This window comes from Schistocerca nitens, chromosome 4 (assembly GCF_023898315.1).
Source record: "Schistocerca nitens isolate TAMUIC-IGC-003100 chromosome 4, iqSchNite1.1, whole genome shotgun sequence".
Taxonomy (NCBI): domain Eukaryota; kingdom Metazoa; phylum Arthropoda; class Insecta; order Orthoptera; family Acrididae; genus Schistocerca; species Schistocerca nitens.
Genome location: NC_064617.1, coordinates 753,176,720 through 753,200,287, shown reverse-complemented (window position 1 = coordinate 753,200,287; position 23,568 = coordinate 753,176,720). Strand labels below are relative to the sequence as shown.

The 23,568-nt window shown below is 37.7% G+C and overlaps 1 protein-coding gene across 4 annotated transcripts in view; it reads right to left on the bottom strand.

Moving 5' to 3' along the window:
• LOC126253029 (uncharacterized) overlaps positions 1–23,568 on the bottom strand; it is a 344,974-nt gene that overhangs the window by 98,427 nt on the left and 222,979 nt on the right. The gene's annotated exons all lie outside the window — the stretch shown is intronic.

Here is a 23,568-nt window from a genome sequence, read left to right as displayed (position 1 = left end):
CGTGAATTCATTGTCCCAGGAAGGGGAAACTTTATTGACACATTCCTGGGGTCAGATACATCACATGATCACACTGACAGAACCACAGGCACATAGACACAGGCAACAGAGCATGCACAATGTCGGCACTAGTACAGTGTATATCCACCTTTCGCAGCAATGCAGGCTGCTATTCTCCCATGGAGACGATCGTAGAGATGCTGGATGTAGTCCTGTGGAACGGCTTGCCATGCCATTTCCACCTGGCGCCTCAGTTGGACCAGCGTTCGTGACGGACGTGCAGACCGCGTGAGACGACGCTTCATCCAGTCCCAAACATGCTCAATGGGGGACAGATCCGGAGATCTTGCTGGCCAGGGTAGTTGACTTACACCTTCTAGAGCACGTTGGGTGGCACGGGATACATGCGGACGTGCATTGTCCTGTTGGAACAGCAAGTTCCCTTGCCGGTCTAGGAATGGTAGAACGATGGGTTCAATGACGGTTTGGATGTACCGTGCACTATTCAGTGTCCCCTCGACGATCACCAGTGGTGTATGGCCAGTGTAGGAGATCGCTCCCCACACCATGATGCCGGGTGTTGGCCCTGTGTGCCTCGGTCGTATGCAGTCCTGATTGTGGCGCTCACCTGCACGGCGCCAAACACACATATGACCATCATTGGCACCAAGGCAGAAGCGACTCTCATCGCTGAAGACGACACGTCTCCACTCGTCCCTCCATTCACGCCTGTCGCGACACCACTGGAGGCGGGCTGCACGATGTTGGGGCGTGAGCGGAAGACGGCCTAACGGTGTGCGGGACCGTAGCCCAGCTTCATGGAGACGGTTGCGAATGGTCCTCGCCGATACCCCAGGAGCAACAGTGTCCCTAATTTGCTGGGAAGTGGCGGTGCGGTCCCCTACGGCACTGCGTAGGGTCCTACGGTCTTGGCGTGCATCCATGCGTCGCTGCGGTCCGGTCCCAGGTCGACGGGCACGTGCACCTTCCGCCGACCACTGGCGACAACATCGATGTACTGTGGAGACCTCACGCCCCACGTGTTGAGCAATTCAGCGGTACGTCCACCCGGCCTCCCGCATGCCCACTATACGCCCTCGCTCAAAGTCCGTCAACTGCACATACGGTTCACGTCCACGCTGTCGCGGCATGCTACCAGTGTTAAAGACTGCGATGGAGCTCCGTATGCCACGGCAAACTGGCTGACACTGACGGCGGCGGTGCACAAATGCTGTGCAGCTAGCGCCATTCGACGGCCAACACCGCGGTTCCTGGTGTGTCCGCTGTGCCGTGCGTGTGATCATTGCTTGTACAGCCCTCTCGCAGTGTCCGGAGCAAGTATGGTGGGTCTGACACACCGGTGTCAATGTGTTCTTTTTTCCATTTCCAGGAGTGTATTTTGACAGCCATGTCTCCACTATACAACTATTTTTACAATGGCAAATGATGCAGATTGATCCTAACTTGTAGCTCACAATAGATTGTATCATGTATATGTGATGCTTTTACATTAGAGGATGAATAACAGTTCTCATCACAATTCTTCAGTTGTTCCATTCTTGCCAGTGAACCTTTCTCCTTGATTTCCACGGCTCCACCAAACCATGACACCAAAGCTTAATTGTGCCTCCACAGCAAGTGGAGACATGCATTCTCTGTTGTGCCTTGCCGATAGGCTGAGATGACTTCAGTTTGCCTCTAACTATAGATACATCAAACAAGGGCATGCACAGTGGGATGTCCCACACCAACTACCTAAACTAGATTTCCAGCTTCCACAAACATCTTTCATCAGCCTACGACAATAAAAGTGGAATTTTTTATACTGTAGAACCCTATGTCACACCACAATTCTCAAGCTTGTCAAAGGTGTGAAGTGCCTGTGACTGTTTGATCAACAAAGATCAGTTCCTCATTTTATCTACTGCAGCAACTTTTTCAAACCTATCCTAAATATTTTCAACAAAAACTGTGGCTTCAATTTTGCAAAAGATTGTCTGTTAGTTCTGGAGCATACCAAGAACTGGGTGAACAGTCCACCCCCATTTCTCATTGCCTATCACGCTATGGCAAGGGCAAAGATGGAAACACAATGGGGTTATAAGGCTTTCCATTAAAATCTTGCTTTCTGTCTGATGAGAAGGCTGTGTTGGCAAACAAGCAGCATGAGTGAGTAATCTGTTTCACTGTGGATCATCAACTCTGATGCCATTCACTCCAATCACAGAATTTCCCCATGGACACCAATCCACCATGGCAAAGATTACCTGGTACGGCAACTGTTGCCTGGAGCCCCAGGGCCAAGATTGGCAGGCACCTACTTCTTGTCCTAGAGGAGGGAGGCTATTGCTCAGGCATCAGTAGTGTAAGCTCCATGTTGTCACGGGGTTATAACCATAAGGGTACATGATGATCCACCTCCCATGTGTTTTTGGCTCCCATGTGCCTATATTTGTGCATGAGGAAACAGGCATTATGCGGGCATATTGCAGGGATGAGTTTTCTTGCACGTAAGTACACTGTGGGGTTTTATTCCACACTGTGTTATCATTTGCAGCACTAAACACTTCAGTTTAGAAATGATTGCATTGTGTAACATCCCAACATGCCAAAGCTATTTCTAAAATGAATCAACCTGTGCATTTTGCCTAGTTTGTGTCTACTGATAATATAAAACTCATTCAAAAATAGATCATCATGCATAGTCAATGAAAGACCTAAGTTGAAACAAGGCTTCTGAAGTAAACACTGACATTCCCTCAAAATTATTCCACCTGACGTGCAAGACATACGGTACAGGTGAAATACCCTTGGCCTTCAAGAAGAGTGTAATAATTGCAACTACAAAGAAGGCTGGTGCTGACAGGCACGAATATTACTGAACAACCAGCCTAATATGTCATGTTTACAAAATAATGACATTTATTACTTATAGCAGAATCGAAAAACTGGTAGAAGGCAACCTCAGCTAAGATCAGTTTCGGTTCTGGAGAAATGTAGGAACAAGGAAGGCAACAATGACCCTATGAATTACCCCAGAAAGTATGTTAAATAAAGGCAAACTTACATTTACGTTTGTAGACTTAGCGACATTTATAGTATTTGTAGACTTAGAGAAAGCTTTGGACACTTTTGACTGGAATACACTCTTTGATATTCTGAAGGTAGCAGGGATAAAATACATTGATAAAAAGGTTATTTACAACTTATACAGAAACCACATGACAGTTATAAGAGCTGAGGGGCATGAAAGGGAAGCAGTGGTTGAGAAGGGAGTGAGACAGGATTGTAGCCTATCCCTGATGTTATTCAATTTGTGCATTGAGCAAGTGGTAAAAGAAGCCATGCAGAAATTTGGAGAGGGATTAAAGTTTAGGGAGAAGAAATGAAAACTTGTGGTTTGATGTTGATGAAATTCTGTGAAGATGCGGCAAAGGACTTTGAATGGCAACGGAATGGAACGGACATTTTCTTGAAAAGAAATTATAAGATAAATATCAATAAATGTAAAACAAGGTTAATGGAATGTAGCTGAATTAAATCAGTGATGCTAAAAGTATCAGTTATGTACTGAGACACTAAAAGTATAGATTAAATTTCTTACTTTGGCAGCAAAACAACTGACGATTGCTGAAGTAGAAAGGATATAAAATACAGTCTGGCTCTAGCGTGAAAAGAATGTTTGAAGAAGAGGAATTTGTTAATGTTGAATATAAATTGAAGTGTTAGGAACTCTCTTCTGAAAGAATCTCTCTTTGACTGTAGCCTTGTGTGGAAGTGAAGTGTGGATGATAAGCAAGTCAGTCAGGAAGAGACTAGAGCCTTTAGAAATGTGTTGCTACAGAAGACCCCATACATACATACATACATAAATCCTTGTTCTATAGATTATGAATACGACATTTCATAATGGTGCGGAACGTGTCACTTTATCAAAGTTTTCTTTACACAAAATAATTAATAATGTTTTTTACAGTTACTCATCTACTGAGTAGAAGGAGTTTTCATTCAGAAATTCTTTTAATTTGCATATAAATGTTGGTTGGCTATCTGTCAGACTTTTAATGCTATTTGGCAAATGACGAAAGATTTTTGTGGCAGCATAATTCTTCCCTTTATGTGCCAAAGTGAGATTTAATCCAGAATAGTGAAGATCATCCTTTCTTCTAGTGTTGTAGCTATGCACTTCGCTGTTATTTTAGAGTTCGGATGCGTTATTAATGACAAATTTCATAAGTGAATATATGCATTGTGAAGGTTCTGCGAATATCCTGAGTTCCTTAAATAAATGTCTGCAAGGTGATCTTGGGTGGGCTCCAGCTATTATTCTGATTGCACGCTTTTGCGCAATGAGTACTTTCTCTCTTAATAACGAATTGCCCCAAAATATGATGCCATATGAAAGCAGTGAATGAAAACAGACATAGTAGGCTAATTTACTGATATTTTATCACCTTTTCAGCAGATCATCAATGTGTTTCTTCCAATTCAATTTCTCATCAATGCACACACCCACAAATTTTGAATATTCTGTCTAGGTAACAGACTTTTGTTCACAGTCTATATTTTTCAATGGTGTTGTGCCATTTACTGTACAGAATTGTACAAACTGTGTTTTCTCAAAATTTAGTGAGAGTCTATTTGCAGAGAACCACTTAATAATTTTCTGAAAGACATTATTTACCATTTACTCAGCTGGTATTTGCCTATTGGGTGTGATTACTATATTGGTATCATCAGCAAAAAGAACTAGCTTTGCATCTTAATGTATACTAACAAGGGAACCTCCCCATCGCACCCCCCTCAGATTTAGTTATAAGTTGGCACAGTGGATAGGCCTTGAAAAACTGAACACAGATCAATCGAGAAAACAGGAAGAAGTTGTGTGGAACTATGAAAAAAATTAGTAAAATTTACAAACTGAGTAGTCCATGCACAAGATATGCACATCAAGGAGAATTCCAGTCAAGGAGAGCCGTTGTCCCGTGGTTAGCAAGAGCAGCTACGGAACGAGAGGTCCTAGGTTCAAACCTTCCCTCGAGTGAAAAGTTTAAATTTTTATTTTCAGTTTATGTGACAAACTCTTATGTTTTCATCACTTTTTTGGGAGTGATTATCACATCCACAAGAAAACCTAAATCGGGCAAGTTAGAATGATCTTTTTACCCATTCACTAAGTGTACAATTTAGGTGGGTCGACAACATATTCCTGTCATGTGACGCACATGCCGTCACCAGTGTCGTATAGAATATATCAGACGTGTTTTCCTGTGGAGGAATCGGTTGACCTATGATCTTGCGATCAAATGTTTTCGGTTCCCATTGGAGAGGCACGTCCTTTCGTCTACTAATCGCATGGTTTTGCGGTGCGGTCGCAAAACACAGACACTAAACTTATTACAGTGAACAGAGACGTCAATGAACGAACGGACAGATCATAACTTTGCGAAAATAAAGAAAGTAAAATTTTCAGTGGAGGGAGGACATGAACCAAGGACCTCTCGTTCCGCAGTTACTCACGCTAACCACGGGATCACGGCGCTCCTGAGCTAACGTTCACCTTGATGTTGCTTATGTTGCGCATGGACTACGCAGTTTGTATATTTTACTAATTTTTTTCATAGTTTCACACAACTACTTCTTGTTTTCTCGATTGATCTGTGTTCAGTTTTTCAAGGCCTATCCACTGTGCCAACTTATAACTAAATCTGAGGGGGGTGCGATGGGGAGGTTCCCTTGTAAGAACAATAAGGGACCCAAGACTGTACGCTGTGGGACAACATTCTTGATACCTCCCCAGTTACAGGACTCTGTTGATTTCTGCAGACTATCTGTACTGATAATTTCAACATTCTGCAGTTTTCCAGTTAAATATGAATTAAATCATTTTTGCACTGTCCCAATCATACCACCATACATAAGCTTATCTAGCAGTATTTCGTGATTCATTCAATCAAAAGCCTTTGAAAGATCACAAAATATTCCAATGGGTGATGTTCAGTGCATTTAATGTTTGATCTATGAAAGCATATATAGCATTTTCTGTTGAAAAGCCTTTCTGAAAACCAAAGTGACATTATGTTAGTACTTCATTTTTACAAATATGTGATGCTACTCTTGAATACATTACTTTTTCAAGAATTTTGGATAAAGCTATCAGAAGTGAGATTGGGTGATAGTTGTTAGCATCAGACCACCCTCTTTTTTATGCAATGGTTTAACAATAGCGAATTTCAGTCTATCTGGAAAAATGCCCTATTTCAGAGAGCTACTACGTATGTGGCTGAGAATCCTACTTATTTGTTTGGAACAAGCTTTTAGTACTCTGTTGGAAATGCCATCAATTCCATGTGAGCTTTAACTTTTGAGTGAATTTATTATTTTCGTAATTTCAGTAGGAGAGGTAAGTTGAATTTCAATTGCATCATAGGTATTGCCTCTTCCCTATACTGCCTTGCATTTTCTAATGAATAGCTGGATTGTATTCTCTCTACAACAATTAAAAATGATTATTGAAAATGTTTTCTACTTCTGACTTCTTGTTAACAAACTTTTAATTGTGTCTGATAGAAACACAGCCTTCCTGTACCCTCAGTTGACCTATTTCCCTTTTAACAATATTCCAAATTGTTTTAATTTTATTATCAGATGTGCTAATCTCAGATATAATGCACATACTTCTAGACCTTTTAATAACTTTTCTTAATACAATGCAGCAGTTTTTATAATATTTCACTGTTTCAGGACCATTACTCCCCCTAGCTATAAGATACATTTCCCTTTTCTGTTTGCAAGATATTTTTATCCCTTTAGTAAGCAATGGCATTTTACGTGGTTTCTTACAATTATATTTCACTGTTTTCTCACGGAAACTGTTTTCAAATATACTCACAAAGACATCACGAAATAGGTTAAATTTTAAATTAGCATCAAGTTTCCTGTACACCTCATCCCAGTCTAACTGTGGCAAGCTTTCCGCACAATTTTGAATTGTTAAATCATTAACTGAATTAACTGAATTTTGGAGAACTGTTTTGCATTACTGTATGGAGCTATGTCATATACTGAATATTGGTTGGGTAGAGTGAATAACTAATAAGAAAGCACTAAATCAAATTGGGAAGAAAGGAAATCTTTGACATAACTTGACTAAATGAAGAGATTCGTTGAAAGGAAACATCGTGAGGCATGAAGGGTTTCTCAGTTTGTTCATGGAGGGAAATGTGGGTGATAGAAATTGCAAAGGGGAAGGGATAAATACAATAAGCAGTTTTAAATGGGTGTCAGTTGCAGTGGTTATTCAAAGATGAAGAGGCTGGCATATGATATAGCAACATCAAGAGCTGCATCAAACCAGTCTCTGGAATGAAGACTGAACGACTTCTTTACCCACGATGGTCTACTTTTTTATGTCCTCCTCAGTTTGTCTGATGTGTTATTTTGTTTCCAAGATAGTGGTATCCATCAAATTCGTGGTGCACAATTTTGATGTTAAGTTTACAGATAATCTCATTTCTGCTACTCATCATTACTATTTTCTTTCACTGGTGTGTTCTCAGTCCACAGTGTGATCTCAGAAATTGTTCATGTCATTCACTGCATTTCTTCCTCATTTACTGAGGTTACCAATGTCATCAGCAAATCTTACAATGATATTCTTTCACTCTAAATCTGAATCACATTCCTAAATCTTTCTTTTATTTCCATCATTATTTCTTCGATGTATAGACTGAACAGCAGCAAACAAATTACTACATCTCGGTCTTACACTCTTTATAATTCAAGAACTTTGTTTTTGATCTTCCATTCTTATTTTTCTCCTCTTTGTTTTTGTATTGTATAATCTGTCCTATATATTGTCCCTGTAGCTTACACCTACTATCCTGAGAATTTCGATCATAAAGCCAAACTGATTGCCAGCTAACAGATCCTCAGTTTCCTTCTCCATTCTTCCCTACATTATTCTTGTCAGCAACCTGGATGCATGAGATGTTATGCTGACTGAGTGATAGTTTTCACACTTATCTTACCTCATTACTTTCAGGATTGTGTGGATGATAAATTTTACTATCCAACTTAGTTGATACGTGTCCCGTCCCCCCCCCCCCCCCCCCCTGACCCCGTGATTTTAAAAATTTCCAAAGAAATATCATTGATGCCTACCTATGATTACAGGTCTTCCAAAGCTCGGTTAAACTCTGACTCCAATACTGGATCCCTGTTTTCTGTACTGAATGCTAACTTTTCTTCTATAATGTCATCCAACTGATTCTCCCCTTGTAGAAGACTTCATTGTACTCTTTCCACTAACCTGCTATCTCCTCTGAGATTTAACAGTGTAATTCCTCTTCATTCTTGTTGCTGATACTTTCGTTACAATCTCACTGAAGGTTGGTTTGACTTTTCTATATGCTGAATCAGACCTTCCAATGACCATTTCTTTTTCATTTTTTCTTCACATTTTTCCTGTAGCCATTTCACATTGACTTTCCTGCTTTCATATTTATTTCATACATAGTTTTAAATGAGTACATTCATTCTCAAACCACTGCCTGCACTGTAAAGTACAATATTAATAAAAATATAAAATTTTAAAATACACAGTTTTCATGCATTTTGAATGCATAGCTCACAGTAATCAAAGACATCAGTTGTGACATACCTGCATTTTAATATTTGACAGTAACACGATTCCAATGGGACATTTGAAACACTTGTTTGTACACCAAACCATCATAACAAATGTGGTAGGGAGAACTTGACAGACATCATCAGTTGTTCAGGTGCGTATTTACGTTCTCAAATAAAATTTACAATTATTATTTTTTTTTCCAAACAATCTTTTAAAGCTTTTCCAATTTTTCATCAAATATGGTTGTGACATTATACCTTAAATTCTAAATTAAAACTAAAAACTGTATGCAATATGTTACACTGTATCACAGGTGCTGCGACAATTACATTTTTTGTGTATAATACATACTTGATTAAAATAATAGAACTGTATTCATAATTTTAAAACATATTTGTTATTTTAATAATGTCTGAGGCTGTTATTAATAAAATATGAAACTATTTTATTTTAACCTTTCAATATTTGGAATGTTTTAGAGCAATTGTGCAGCAATTAGTAGACTGTTAGTATCTGCAACAGTGCCTCTGCTGTTATCAAGATATTTTAAAGTTATGAATACAGTTTTACTACTTTAAACAATTATGTATTGCACCACTGTTTGTTAAATTTAGAATAAGTTAAAAGTCATTAAAACAGTAATTGTAAAATAAACAAATCCAGTGGTAATGCAATGTAATGTTACAGATACAACTTTTAATTTTCATTTTGGATTAAAGATGTAATGTCACAACCACACATGATGAAAATTGGAATAGGTTTACAAGGAAGATTTGTAAAGTTTACTGGGGAATGTAACTACGAAACTGTGAGTTACTATTTCCTGTATGCGGAGGTATATCAGTAATGAGTTATGATGACAGTGTGCGTGAATATTTAGTAAACAACTGAGGATGACTGTCAAGTACTCCTAACCACATTTGTTATGTTGATGTGGTTCATGAACAAGTCTTTCAAATGTTCCACTGGAATTATTTTACAATCAAGTATCAAAGATGCAGATATGTCATAACTGAGGTATCGCACTACTGAGATCTGTGCATACAGAGAGCTTGAAAACTATGTTTACTTTAACTTTATGTATTTTATATTTTTATTAATACTGAATGTTTTGATGCCGGAAATGGTCTGAGAATGAACACTCTTGTTTGAAACTAGGCAAAGATTATATATAACTATGACTGTAAATATTTCTTGTTATCCAAACTTTCTACCCAGTTCCCTCCATTGTACCTTTTATACTTGTTTGTTCCATTATGGCTGCTCTTTTCAGACATGTCCATTCCTCTTCAACTGACCTGCCTATTGTGGTATTCATTATTACACTATCAACTGTTTTAGATAACTTCAAAAGCCATAATCATTACTCAGTAATGCAGTGTCATGCTTCTTTCAACACTGATTCTTCTGAACAATTTTCTTGTACTACGTTCTATTCTTCATCATTATTAAACTGTGATCTGACTTAACAACAATGGAATCAATTGCAGAATTAATGAGTGCTGTGACAGACTAGGTGCTACATTTATAAACGCAAATAAGTTTTTGGGCAAGGAATGTCTAGCGAACGACAGACAGCATATAAAGAGACTAGGATTGATGACCTTGAGCAAAATGTTTATGGATGTTTGTAAAATCATTAAAACTAAGGGAAACTAATATTTACTTGGAGGGGATGTAAAAGAAAAATGCCTGTTAGCTGAAAAGCAAACTGCTACAGAGTGTCTATGACAATGTATGCTTAATGCCATTAAAACAAGCGAAAATTCTTATTTGATGCACTGGAATATGAATGGTGTAAATTTTAAATCGTCCAGCAGCCTAAGATACAAACTTTATGAGTTACAAATTCTTCTCTCAGAATGTACAAAAATAAAAATTATTTATTTGAATGAACACTGGCTTACCTCTAACACAATAAATATTTTAAATAAAATTGAAAATTTCAATGTTGCAAGTAGCTATTGCAGGGAGAAAAAAAATCTCGCGGAGTTTGCTGCATACTCCTGGACTCTTCTATAAGCTATGAAGTGAAAACAGATTTCAATTGTTTAAATGAAGATTGTGTATTCAAAAGCTGTTGTGGAGAGCTTAAAGACCTTAATATGTTAATCGTTTCAATTTATAGAATTCCAGAAAGGGCTTTAGTCACATCATTCCTCTCTAAATTCCAGTGCTTGCTAGATAAACTAAAGAAAGAAGAGAAGAAAAAACTGTAATAGCTGGAGATTTTAATATAAACACTGCAAATGACAATAAAGAATCAACAAAATTTATTGATTCAGTTAAAAAGTCTCGTTTTCAACTTAATTTTTCGGAGTTCACCAGAGAAAATATTCACTCAGCAACATGCATTGACAACATTGTAACAAATTACTACTTTGATAATGAACATAAATTCTGTCTAGACTTAGTACTTTCTGATCACTCAGCACTGTCTGTCTCTCTGCCAAAAACTGATAAACATAATATAAGAAAAACTTATATCAAAAAAAGTTTCAGTAAAACAAATAGTGAAATATTCTATGAGAAACTAAGTAAAGTTAAGTGGTGTTTCGGGGATGGTGATTCAACAAGTGAAAACTTTAGTACATTCTTAAACAGTATTCTTGAAGTATTTAATGAAACAAGGGCAGTATGGTCTGTAGTTAAGTCTGAGTTAGGTGTCTGAAATCACAAACAAAACATTTCAAAAATCAAACTTAAGGAAAAATTGGTAATAAATCCAGCACAAATATCTGAGTGCTTCAATGAGTACTTCATAAACGTAGCAAAATCTGATTTAGACATAGAAACTTATGAGCAGAAAGTAAATAGCTTTGGGTTAAAAGGCAATACCAGTGAATGTCTTAAAAAATTCAACCAAGTCTCTGCAAAATTTGTTGAAAATGTCAAACTCTACTTAAATGACAAAAGTCTGCTGGCTGGGATGGGATACCCACCAAAGTAATTAAAAAAGTTTACAACATAATAGCTCATCCTCACTCTCTCATAATAAGCAAATTCTTTGAGGAAGGTTACTTCCTTGATATCCTGAAATACGCGGAAGTAAAACCATTGTTTAAAAAAAACCAAAAGGTGATTATTTTTATTTTTTATTTACACGTCAAATTCCATAGGACCAAATTGAGGTGCAAATCTCGAAGGTTATGGAATGTGTCATTACATGAAATTACAACATAAAAGTAACAACAGATAAAAATAAATGTTTATGAACCCGAAAAAAGTCAGTCCATAAGTTTAAGTAAACGCAATCAACAATACAATAAGAATAAGCTTAATTTTTCAAGGAACTCCTCGGCAGAATAGGAGGAGTGACCCACTAGGAAGCTCTACAGTTTTGATTTGAAAGCGCGTGGATTACTGCTAAGATTTCTGAATTCGAGTGGTAGCTTACTGAAAATGGATGCAGCAGTATACTGCACACCTTTTTGCACAGGAATTAAGGAACTCCGATCCAAATGCAGGTTTGATTTCTGTCAAGTATTAACCGAGTGAAAGCTCCTTATTCTTGGGAATAAGCTAATATTGTTAACACGAAATGACATAATAAATATATATATTGAGAATCTAATGTCAAAATACCCCGACTAGTGAACAGGGGTCGACAAGAGGTTTGTGAACTTACACCACTTATTGCCCGAACAGCCCATTTATGAGCCAAAAATATCTTTTTAGAATGGAAAGAGTTATCCCAAAATATAATACCATATGACACAAGCAAATGAAAATAAGCAAAGTAGATTAATTTTCGTGCCAAACGATCACTCACTTCTGATACCGTTCGAATAGTAAAAATGGCAGTATTAAGTCTTTGAACAAGATCCTGAACGTGGGCTTTTCATGACAGCTTACTATCTATCTGAACACCTAGAACTTTGAACTGTTCAGTTTCACTAATCATATGCCCATTCTGTGAAATTAAAATGTCAGGTTTTGTTGAATTGTGTGTTAGAAACTGTAAAAACTGAGTCTTACTGTGATTTAACATTAGTTTACTTTCAACAAGCCATGAACTTAGGTCATGTATTGCACTGTTTGAAACCAAGCCAATGTTGCGCACAACATCCTTTACTACCAAGCTAGTGTCATCAGCAAACATAAATAATTTAAAAGTACCCGTAATACTGGAGGGCGTATCATTTATATAAAGAACAAACAGGAATAGCCCCAACACTGATCCCTGGGGCACTCCCCACTTGACAGTACCCAACTCGGAACCCACATCACAGCGATTCTCAACATTGTGAATAATGACCTTCTGCTGCCTGTTGCTAAAGTATGAGGTGAACCAATTATGAGCTACTCCCTGTATTCTGTAATTGTCCAACTTCTGGAGCAATATTTTGTGATCAGCACAATCAAATGCCTTAGTTAAATCAAAAACATATTGTGCAAACACTGATGGCACATAAATAAGTCTAAAATTATGTACATCATCCCTCTCTCCCTTTTTATAAAGCAGCTTTACTACTGAGTACTTTAATCGCTCAGGAAACTGACCATTCCTAAAGGAAAAATTACAAATATGGCTAAATACAAGGCTAACAAGTGCAGCACAGTATTTTAATATTCTGCTAGACACTCCATCATAACCATGAGAGTCAGTCTTCAGTGATTTAATTATTGACTCACTCTCCCTCTTGTCTGTATCACAGAGGAGTATTTCAGACATCAATCTCAGAAAGGCATTTGCCAAGAAAGTTATATGATTTCCTGTAGAAACTAAATTTTTATTTAATTCACCAGCAATGCTCAGAAAATGATAGTTAAATACTGTACATATATCTGATTTATCAGTAACAGAAATATTTTTACTGCGAAGTGACTTTATATCATCAACCTTGTACTGCTGACCAGACACTTCCTTCACAACTGACCATATAGTTTTAATTTTATCCTGTGAATTAGGTATTCTGTTTGCATACCACATACTCTTTGCCTTCCTAATAACATTTTTAAGCACCTTACAATACTATTTGTAATGGACTACTGTAGCATAATTGTGACTACTTCTAACATTTTGATATAATTTCCGCTTTGTTCTAATTTTTTTAGCTGAGTATACTAGAATTGTTTTTATAAGAATATTATTAGCTTTAATTTTTTTAGGTGGTAATTTTTATTCTTTTATATTTTTTATTAAGCTTGCTATTATATCCTTTGGCTTTATTTGAGTTCAAGATATCCTTATCCCACTAGTCAGTCATCCGAGCTGCCTATTACTGCTAGTACCCCGTTAACAACGTTCTAACGGAAAGCAACTCTCATAGGGCATCAGAAATGTGTTAACGTAAGCATTATATTTTTCATCTATGTTATCAGCACTATAAATATCCTGCCACTCTTGTTCCTTGACAAGGTTTAAAAAACTCTATTGCTGTCGGATTAACTTTCCTACATAGTTTGTAATTAAATATGACATTGGTTTGAGTACAAAAGTCTTTTAGTGTTAAAATTCGTGCATCATTGTCTGAAAGGCCATTCATGCTTTTACTAACAGAATGCCCATCTAGTAATGAAGAATGAATAAAAATATTGTCTATGGCTGTGCTACTGTTCCCCTGCACCCTAGTTGGAAAAAACAAAGTCTGCATCAGATCATATGAATTTAGGAGATCTACCAACATCCTTTTTCTTGCACCATCATATATAAAATTAATACTGAAGTCACCACATAGAACTAATTTCTTGTACTTCCTACAAAGTGAATCAAGAATCCTCTCTAGCTTGAGCAGACATGCTCTGAAGTCTGAATTAGGGAACCTATAAACAACAACAATTAGAAGTTTAGTTTCACTAAATTCAGCTGCCACTGCACAACATTCAAATATCTGTTCAATACAGTGTCGTGATACATTTATGGATACATAGCCTCCCCCACCCCGCAAGGAACTCCTTGAGAAACAGCCAGCTAAACTGTGTCCTAGTAAATGAAGCCACTGAATTGTCAAATTATTTAAATGGTGCTCAGATATACAAATAATTTCAGAGGCACCACCTATAAGCAGTTCACTAACTTTATCTCTAATACCTGTTATATTTTTATGAAATATGCTAATTCCTTCTCTACTTGGAAACATTGCATCCTCGGAATGTGAGCCCTTAGAGGGACTTCCTTTAAGCAGGTATACCTATCAGCTGACTTGAATCTAAAAAAGGTGCAGCTCTAACACCAACTACTACAGGAATTTTTCCATGAGTGACCCCACCACCACCACCACCACCACCACTACCACCACCACCACCACCACCACCACCACCCACTACACTGTCACCTATAAGCTTAGCCAGCCTCCCCTTCCCATACCTACTGAGGTGCACGCCATGCCTAGTGAAACCCAATCTAATGATAGACCCAACTGGAACGATGTGATCTATGGCCTCTGCCAGCAGCACCCTCCCCAGCCCCATGTTAATGCGTCCAACAGCAGCATTAAGGTGAGGCCAATCATGACGCTGAAACAGTTGCACGAAATGCACATTAAGGTCACCAGTTCGAGTAGCTATCTTTACCAGGTCACCACCTACGTCATATTCCCTGTCCCTATCAAGACTTTTTCATGCTCCGCCCACTATCACTACCTGATCCTTCTTCGTAAAATTCCTACATAACTCCCCTATGCTGTCAGTCACTTGAGCCAACCCTGCACTAGGCTTCACAATGCTGGTGACCAACTTCATTCTGTTAGACTTTGCAATTAACCTAGGCTTCCTAATTGCTGAGGACTGCTGCATGTTCCCTACACCTACAGCTACACGAGGCTACACATATACGCAAAGTAAAACTGTCTGAATACCTCCTCTTCCTAGCTGCCTTCTTGCCAACTACCAGTTCCCATTCCCCACCATCCTCAACCTATCTAGTTCCTTCTTTGCGCATTGTAACTGCACCTGAACGGCACAGATCTTATGCTCCTGCTCCTCTATGAACTTATTTCTACTACAGATTCTGCATTCCCAGGAGAGGATCTCACTAAAATGACCACTGGCTTCCCCACTGCATTCCCCCCAATGAAAATACTTCGAACAAATCCCACACAACAACCCACTACTCACCAAACCTGAAAAAAACCATACGTCTATGTTACCAAAGTTCAGTTACACCAGTAGAACTATTTATAGAACTAACAATAACGGTCTCCAAATTCTCTGCCTACAAAGTAAGCAACTACTTGTACAGGGTGTATACACGGACAAGGAAAAAAAATTCCTGGATTTTTCCCGGATCTCCCGGTTAAAGATACATTTCCTCCCGGGTGAAAATACACTTTTGCCATGTTAAGTGACAGTATACTTTCCTTCAGAACTGTAAAACTTATCCTTTGGTAGGATATGGTTTTATACAGCAGAGTAGAATTTCCCGGCACTTTAGAAAACGATACTCGGGGGGAAAAACACGTTTTGGAAAGATCTTTGATGTGCAGCAACACGTACGCTGCATATTTTCGTATTACGAAAGTATAAATTCAAATTCCACCAACAGAAAAAGTTAATCGTTTAAATTAATATACACAGTGTTGCTACAAGAAAAACAAAGCTTTCGCATATATTATTTGTCTCATAGATTAATAAGCTAAAAGAGAAGCTAAGCTTTCACTTATAATGTTGATCTGTTTAGCGCATGTTACACTTTAAGATGCATCACACAAATACGGCAGCAACATTTTTAATACCGACATAAATCTCTGATCTTCTGGACTCGAAATTATTCTAAATGGCTCGTCATCAAAGTGTTGATTTTTAAAAAGAGACCAAACACTCTGTGATTTAAGAAATTCATCGTACATTCTCGCACATAGTTCATCTTGCGTAAAAGGAAATTTACTTTGAAAATAACGCTTTCCGAACAACAATTCGCAATATTTTCCCGTGACCTGTTAGAAATAGATTAATTTCAGCAGTTGTCAGAGAGCACCAGATAAGAGGCGTCACCGCGCTTGCGCAGCTACGGTGACGTAGGAAGCCCATATGTTTGTATGTGTAAAACATTAAAAGATCTTACTTTACATCATAAAAGAAACAAGACATCAGAGGATACTCCAAGAGTGTCGGAATTTCGTGAACCATACTAAAATGGGTAGCTTGCCTTACAGTGCATATTCCTAAGTGCAGATTCCCAATGACTTAGGCTCAACCAGATATGAAGCTTTTCAGTGTGATTTTCGGGACGTAAATTTTCTTGGATATACCAGTACTGTATTATCTCATGTTTGGTTCTTTATTATGGCATAATGCCATACGTGCTAGAATTGAAAACGTGCACCTGAAATGCAGCGAACAGTTGAAACTAGCCAATAGTGTGGAATAAATTGACTGCCTCAGCAGGAAAGCTTAATAAAAGCCAAATTTATTTATCAAACCGACAAAAATAACTTCATTGTTCTGCAAGGTGAATAATGCTTGACTGTCAGAAAGGTGGAAATAAAATAAAATCTGAAACTAGCAACATATTTTAGCCTTCCGTAATTATGTGAAGGTATTTTAATTCACTTGATAGCTCCCAGCCACAGAAATCCGTCTTGTTTCCATTTGACATGAGAGCAGTAAACGAAGAGGAAACAGAAAAATAACTAAATGTAAAAACGGGGGCACGTGGAGACTACTCCGCCCCCTCCAATCCACTTTAGCTCAGACTCCCCTGCGCATCAGAATGTCAAAAATTTTAAAAATAAATTAAAAATAAATAAAAACGACTTTTCAAAAATAAGTTCATTTTGTAGCGCACATATTTCTGAAGAGTCTGATGCATAAAACATTTATCTTCAAGGAAATGTAAGACATGTTATTTAGTATTAAGTGTGCAGTGCAGTGCCACTCATCTTCAAACAACATTGTTATACAGCATGTCACTGTATTTCACTCTGTGGAACTCAAACGTGTATATTTTGTAATGGAAGCCATCAAACTATTTCAGGACAGTGGAAATTAAAATGTCCTGTAGCGCCACTCCTGCTCCCAGTCGGTCGGTTTGACATCCTGCCCTCGCAATTAATACTGAATAGGATTATTTGTAACCAGGGGAACAAGAACTTTTCAGAAAAACTGGACTCTTTATTGCCTATTAGTTAATAACTTGCTCTTCTATGTGACATAAAATTAAATAGAGGACAACTAAACCCAGTAAGGACAAGAGACAGGCAAGACAGTACATATTTCTTCAATCCTTCGATCCTAGTAATTTTTCTCTCTAATCTTGCTACAGCTTTACATGGCGTGCTTTCCTTTCTGCAAAAGGACTATTACCTTATCAAAGTTTGTCAAACGTTTTGCTACATGAAAAATTGAAATGTCGTTGTCTAAGTTGTAAAAGCTGTTAATACAAATAGTACCCAAGACTGGTGTTGTTTCTCGATCTGATTACGTCTATTTTGGCACTGTGTGCTGGAGAAAACAAAATAGGCCTTTCTAATATTGCAGCAATTATAACACACACCAAATATGCGAGACTGTTTTGGCAATAATGATCATTTTTATAATACATCAGAATATAATTCACAAAGTACCAATACAAAATACCTATTTGGCCTAATACAAACAATATGCCTTATGTTAGGAAATAGTTTCACATTTCATTCGTACACTCCAGTTTCTCAAGCACGAGATCGAAAAGTAGTACAACGAAATTTTTGTATAAATTTGGAATCGTCATATTCTTCCATAATTTGTGTGATGTCCCCGTTTCTTCTCCTTCCTCGTTCTAACAAACAGTCTTCTCATGACTAATTCTGTAACTATTCCTACCACTGTCAAAACTCATTCTCCGGTTAACTTCACTAACCCTGCCACAATCACCGGTTTAGTTTTCCAGCGATTATTCTCCAATTAGGCATTATTACGTGTTTGTACGATGCGTTTTCCGCACTACTCCCAGAATTGAACTTAAGCAGCTGATAGCCGGGGACTACAACTGGCCCTGTCTAGTGTAGCGATCTGACCAAAAAATTTCTGTCAAAATTTCACTTTCTTGGATACACCAAGAAGATAATACGTAATCTTCCTTACCTGTTAGTCGTTTATTTCCACTCTGGTAGTCTGAATCTATGGATTTCGCTAGTAATTATAACAACGCTGAATATTCGCAAACCGAATCAACCACATAAACAAGCAGCAGTTGGCATTCACCGGTTCGGCTTTATTCTGCTCAGCTCGTATAGCCCCATCCCGTTTTGTCTGCAGGAAAGTTTATTTCTAGATGTGACGACAATTTCCCTGGCAGAGACATCACATACATTATGTACACATTCAAAAATCAACTTATAATTCATTCAGTAATCAACTTAGAATGTGTTCAAAACCCAGCAGGGGTGCGTTTCAAAATCGTATGAATAATCGATAGACCGACGTGTGCTGGATGCTAGGTGCTTTGTGAAACAAGGATTTTTTCCTCAAGAATATGAATTTGCCCCCTCCTCCCAAAATTGCCGCCCGGTTCCGATACCCTGGATTGCCCCCTCTCCCCACTAGATCCGGGTCTACTGCACACATGTGAATCTGGCAGCTTGGGCGCGGCAGTAAAATTTTTCCGGGTACTGTGTGGCTGGTTGCTGCTACTGCTGCTTACACAGCCAACAGCCACATTTCTGTAGCCAGAAGCGGGAGAAGGTACTACTCATACACGACTCAGCGGCGTGTGTGCATAAGCTCGCTCTAAACTGATTAAATGAGTCTAATGTAAACAGTCGTGACGTCACGCTCATCAAAGGCAATTTGTTGTTATGAAGCATTGCATAGTCTTCCGAAAGCCTTTGACACATTTTGCTGTTGGCAGACGAGTGTACAAGCACTGTGTTATTTTATATGGCGCATTTTCTTTTCAATTTAAGTTTTATTTTTGTTTTTTTCTCTCGTTCATGTTTTAATGCTGCAGTATTATTCTGCCAAAGTGGGATACAGTAACATCCTTTGTTAGAGTAGCGGTTCTTACCAATCAAAATTACAAAAATTTAACTGAAAACTAAAACAACGAAAAATTTCTGGAATTCTAAAAAATTCCTGGGTTTTTCCCGGTTTTCTCCCGGATGAAAAAATTCCCGGGTTTTTCCCGGATCTCCCGGTTGTCCCGGGTCATATACATCCTGTTGTATTAATGCAACTACACCACAGCTAATACCAGTCCCAACAAAACTTCACAAAATTATTAGCTAAAATAAAAAAATTCAAACGGCCACTGGAACACTAAACGAAGTTAAAACACTGAATGAAAATTTTAGTGAAATATTTCTCTAGAATCAATGAGAAACGTCAGTTGAAAACTAAAGCATGAAATTTACTAAATGACTTCAACGTACAGAAAACTCTTAAAAACACAGCAAGCAAACGTTTCCAAAGGTTTATTAAATGATTATTTTGTCACAAACGGCATGAAACACCGATGAACACTAATAAATTTAATAACTGTATAACAATGCACAAATAAGTTTGTCAGTACTTAGCTTTATAACCGCTACAGCTGGGAAATTACCACGCCCTTTCTACACTCCCTGTCATATCGAAAATATTTGAAAAAACTGCTGCCTTACAGATACAAAGCTTCATCACACAGAATGATATCATTTCATATTACCAATTTGGCTTCCAACACGGCAAAAAACACACTAGATGTGACAAATGAGCTGACTGAAAAGTTACTTCATCACTAGATACAAAAGTTAAGATCGCACGAATATTCTGTGATCTTACAAAAGCATTTGACTCAGTAAACCATGCCCTGATGCTTTTCAAACTCCACAGGTATGGAATAAGGGATATTGTTTTGAAATGGTTCGAATCATATCTCCCGGAGAGGAAAAAAAGGGTAGTAATCATATCAAATGGAGCAGATTACTTCTCAGCATGGATAACCGTGTCACAAGGTGTTCCTCAAGGCTCAATCTTTGGACCTATTTTATTCCTGTTCTATGTAAACCGCTTGCCTCTCAATACAAATACTCATTTAACTTTGTTTGCAGATGATACTTCTGCTCTAATTGAAAATAAAAATTCTGACAATATATCACAGAATGTCATGAATGCGTTAAGTAACTTGAAAACATGGCTTAAGGCTTAACATTTCAAAAACCCACATGATGAGTTCTAAAACCAAACAGTAAAAACCGGAAGAAATATGTATCACTCACAACAACCAAAAAATGGAAGAACGTGACTCAGTCAGGTTCTTGGGAATAAAAATAGACAGAACTTTGAGTTGGAATTTTCATATAGAATATCTAGCAAATAAATTGAACAGCCTTGCATTTGCAATGGAAATTTTAGTCTGTGCCACTGACATGGCCACCAGGAAAATTGCATACTATAGCTATTTTGAATCTATTATTCAATATGGCATAATTTTTTTGGAAAACCTCAGAAACATTACGTAAATTTTAAAGTTGCAAAAAAGAATCATTCGCAACATGTGTTCTGCATAGCCGAAGGCATCATGTCGACCATTATTTAAAGACCTAAAAATATTAACTGTCCCCTCTTTATACATCTTTGAGGTGGTTCTTCTAATTGAATGATGCTACTACTCTGTGGAAGATTTCATGAAGGACAAAGTGATACTCTGAGCTGGATCCCTAAAATGGAATAAAAATTTATGATAAGTTATAGTACATGTAAATACTGTAAGTCTGACAAATTTTAAATATATAAAGTCTCCACAAAGTATTATTGTAAGGGTGACAAAAGTTCAAATAAGCTAACTGTAACTTTGACATGTCTCCTGTACATCGGACATACGTTCTAAAATTGTGTATGTTACAAGATGAATAAAACACATTTCACTCCTCAATAATCCTTACAAAGCAGTACCTGATTTCGGAATCTCTGTCTAACCATGACATAGTCCACCAAGAATCTTCTGACACTCCAGGTTTTTCCCAAATATCCCTCCTCCTCACGTGAATTTTTAATGGTGTAACTTCTACAACTAGCGAAATTTTGTAGCAAAACTGAATTTATCTTTCTCTCCTGTAACTGTTTTCTATTACACCACATCAGTCGCGCATGATGATGAGCATGTATATAAATCTCTCTCTTTCTCTCTCTAGTTGGAGCTGATTTGCTTCTGGTTCTGATGAGAGAAAACACATCATTGAATTTTCACAGTAACTCACCCTGCCCAACCTTTCTATTCATGATCATTCACCAGACCAGAAACGCCAATCTTGTTTCAATTTCACTCCTCTGACCCACACTATCACACTATATCTAGACTGAGTCTTTGTATTTTCTTTTGCAGATTTTCTAGCTTCCCTGCCACATTTGGACTTCAGACACTCCATATCCCAATTCATAGAATATTACTCTTTCGTTGACTCTTCGATCTTTTTCTCACAATCACTCCCCCTTGGCAGATCCTAATGGAGAATTATTCCAGAAACTTTTGTCAATGGAGAGTCCATAACTGTTTTATTACAGGCCACATGTCTTATGGATACACAATGACAGCCAGTACAATAACAGAAAAAATTACCTTCATTTAAATTGACTTTATAGCATAGAAAGGAGTGAATGATGTAACTACAAAAATATTTTATCATTACCCAATGATATTAAAAGCATGACATACAACAAAGTTAAATTTAAAAGTAAGCTGAAAAAGCTCCTTTCTGGAAATTCCTTCATTTACAGGGGAATTATTAAACCATGTGAAATGAAATCATCGTAACTTCTGAATAGTTTCCTTACGATGTTCAGACTGCATGGTTGGCCATGGAACATGATGGGATTAGTACGTACTGTATGATGTGGTTTAGCAATAAAGCCCACTTTCATTTGGATAGGTTCCTCAATAAGCAAAATTGGCACATTTGGGAGACAGAGAATCTGCATTTCATGATCAAGAAGTCTCTTCACCCTCAACGGGTGATGGCACATTGACTACCAAACAGTACGTGAAGGTTTTGGAAGATAATTTCATCCCCATTTTCCAAAGTGACCCTTATTTCAACAACATGTGGTTCATGCAAGATGGAGCTCAACCCCATTGAAGCACGAGAGTTTTTGGTGTACTGGAGAAGCACTTGGGGAACCGCATTCTAGCTCTGGAGTACTCAGAGGTCACTGGCTTCGGCCTCTATTGGCAGCCATATTCACTGGATCCAAACACCTGCAACTTCAGTTTGTGGGGCTATATTAAAGACAAGGTGTATAACAATAGCCCCAAAACCATTGCTGAGCTGAAAACAGCCGATCATCAACAGCACTGTTCTGACACTTCAGCGGGTCATGCAGAATTTCGCTATTCGTCTGCACCCCATCATCGTCAACAATATCAATGATATCAAACATGTAATAACGTAAATCCGAATATCTGTAGTGATGTTTACATGTTGAATAAAGTGTGCACATGCTGTAGTTTGTAACTTTTTTTTCCCCTTCTCCCCCATATAGTTCAATAATTGTCACCCTGTAGAAACTAGTAGCATATTTAGTGCAAAAGCTTGACACACACACTTGTTATCAAAATAAATACTGTATCCTTTTATGTGATATCATCTGTAAATAGTCAGCATGCAATCAAATTTAAACATCAATTTACATCAATATCCTGTAAACTACCTCAATTCAATATCATTATGATATATCATCCAAAGTGACTCCTGGAGCATGTAACTGATAACTAATAACATTAATTTCTTTGGCATTTCTCTCACTTTCAATGGGTCCAACCTATCACCTTTTATTCCAGTTAAATCTGTTTTCTCCCTACAGTCATCTTTAATGTTTCTTCTTCTTCTTCTTCGACACATGAGCTTCAAATGACAAACATTTTACCTTAATTTCTATTCCTAAAAGTCCAACAGTTGTCCAATTCAAAAACTGTACACTCTATTTTATTAATTTCAATCATGTCTGTGAAATACAGGTAAGGGTCTTAACTGTTAATTCAGCCATTTAGTTTTTGTAAAATTAAACAGAAGATGCCAAAATTAGCTTAAAAAATTTAT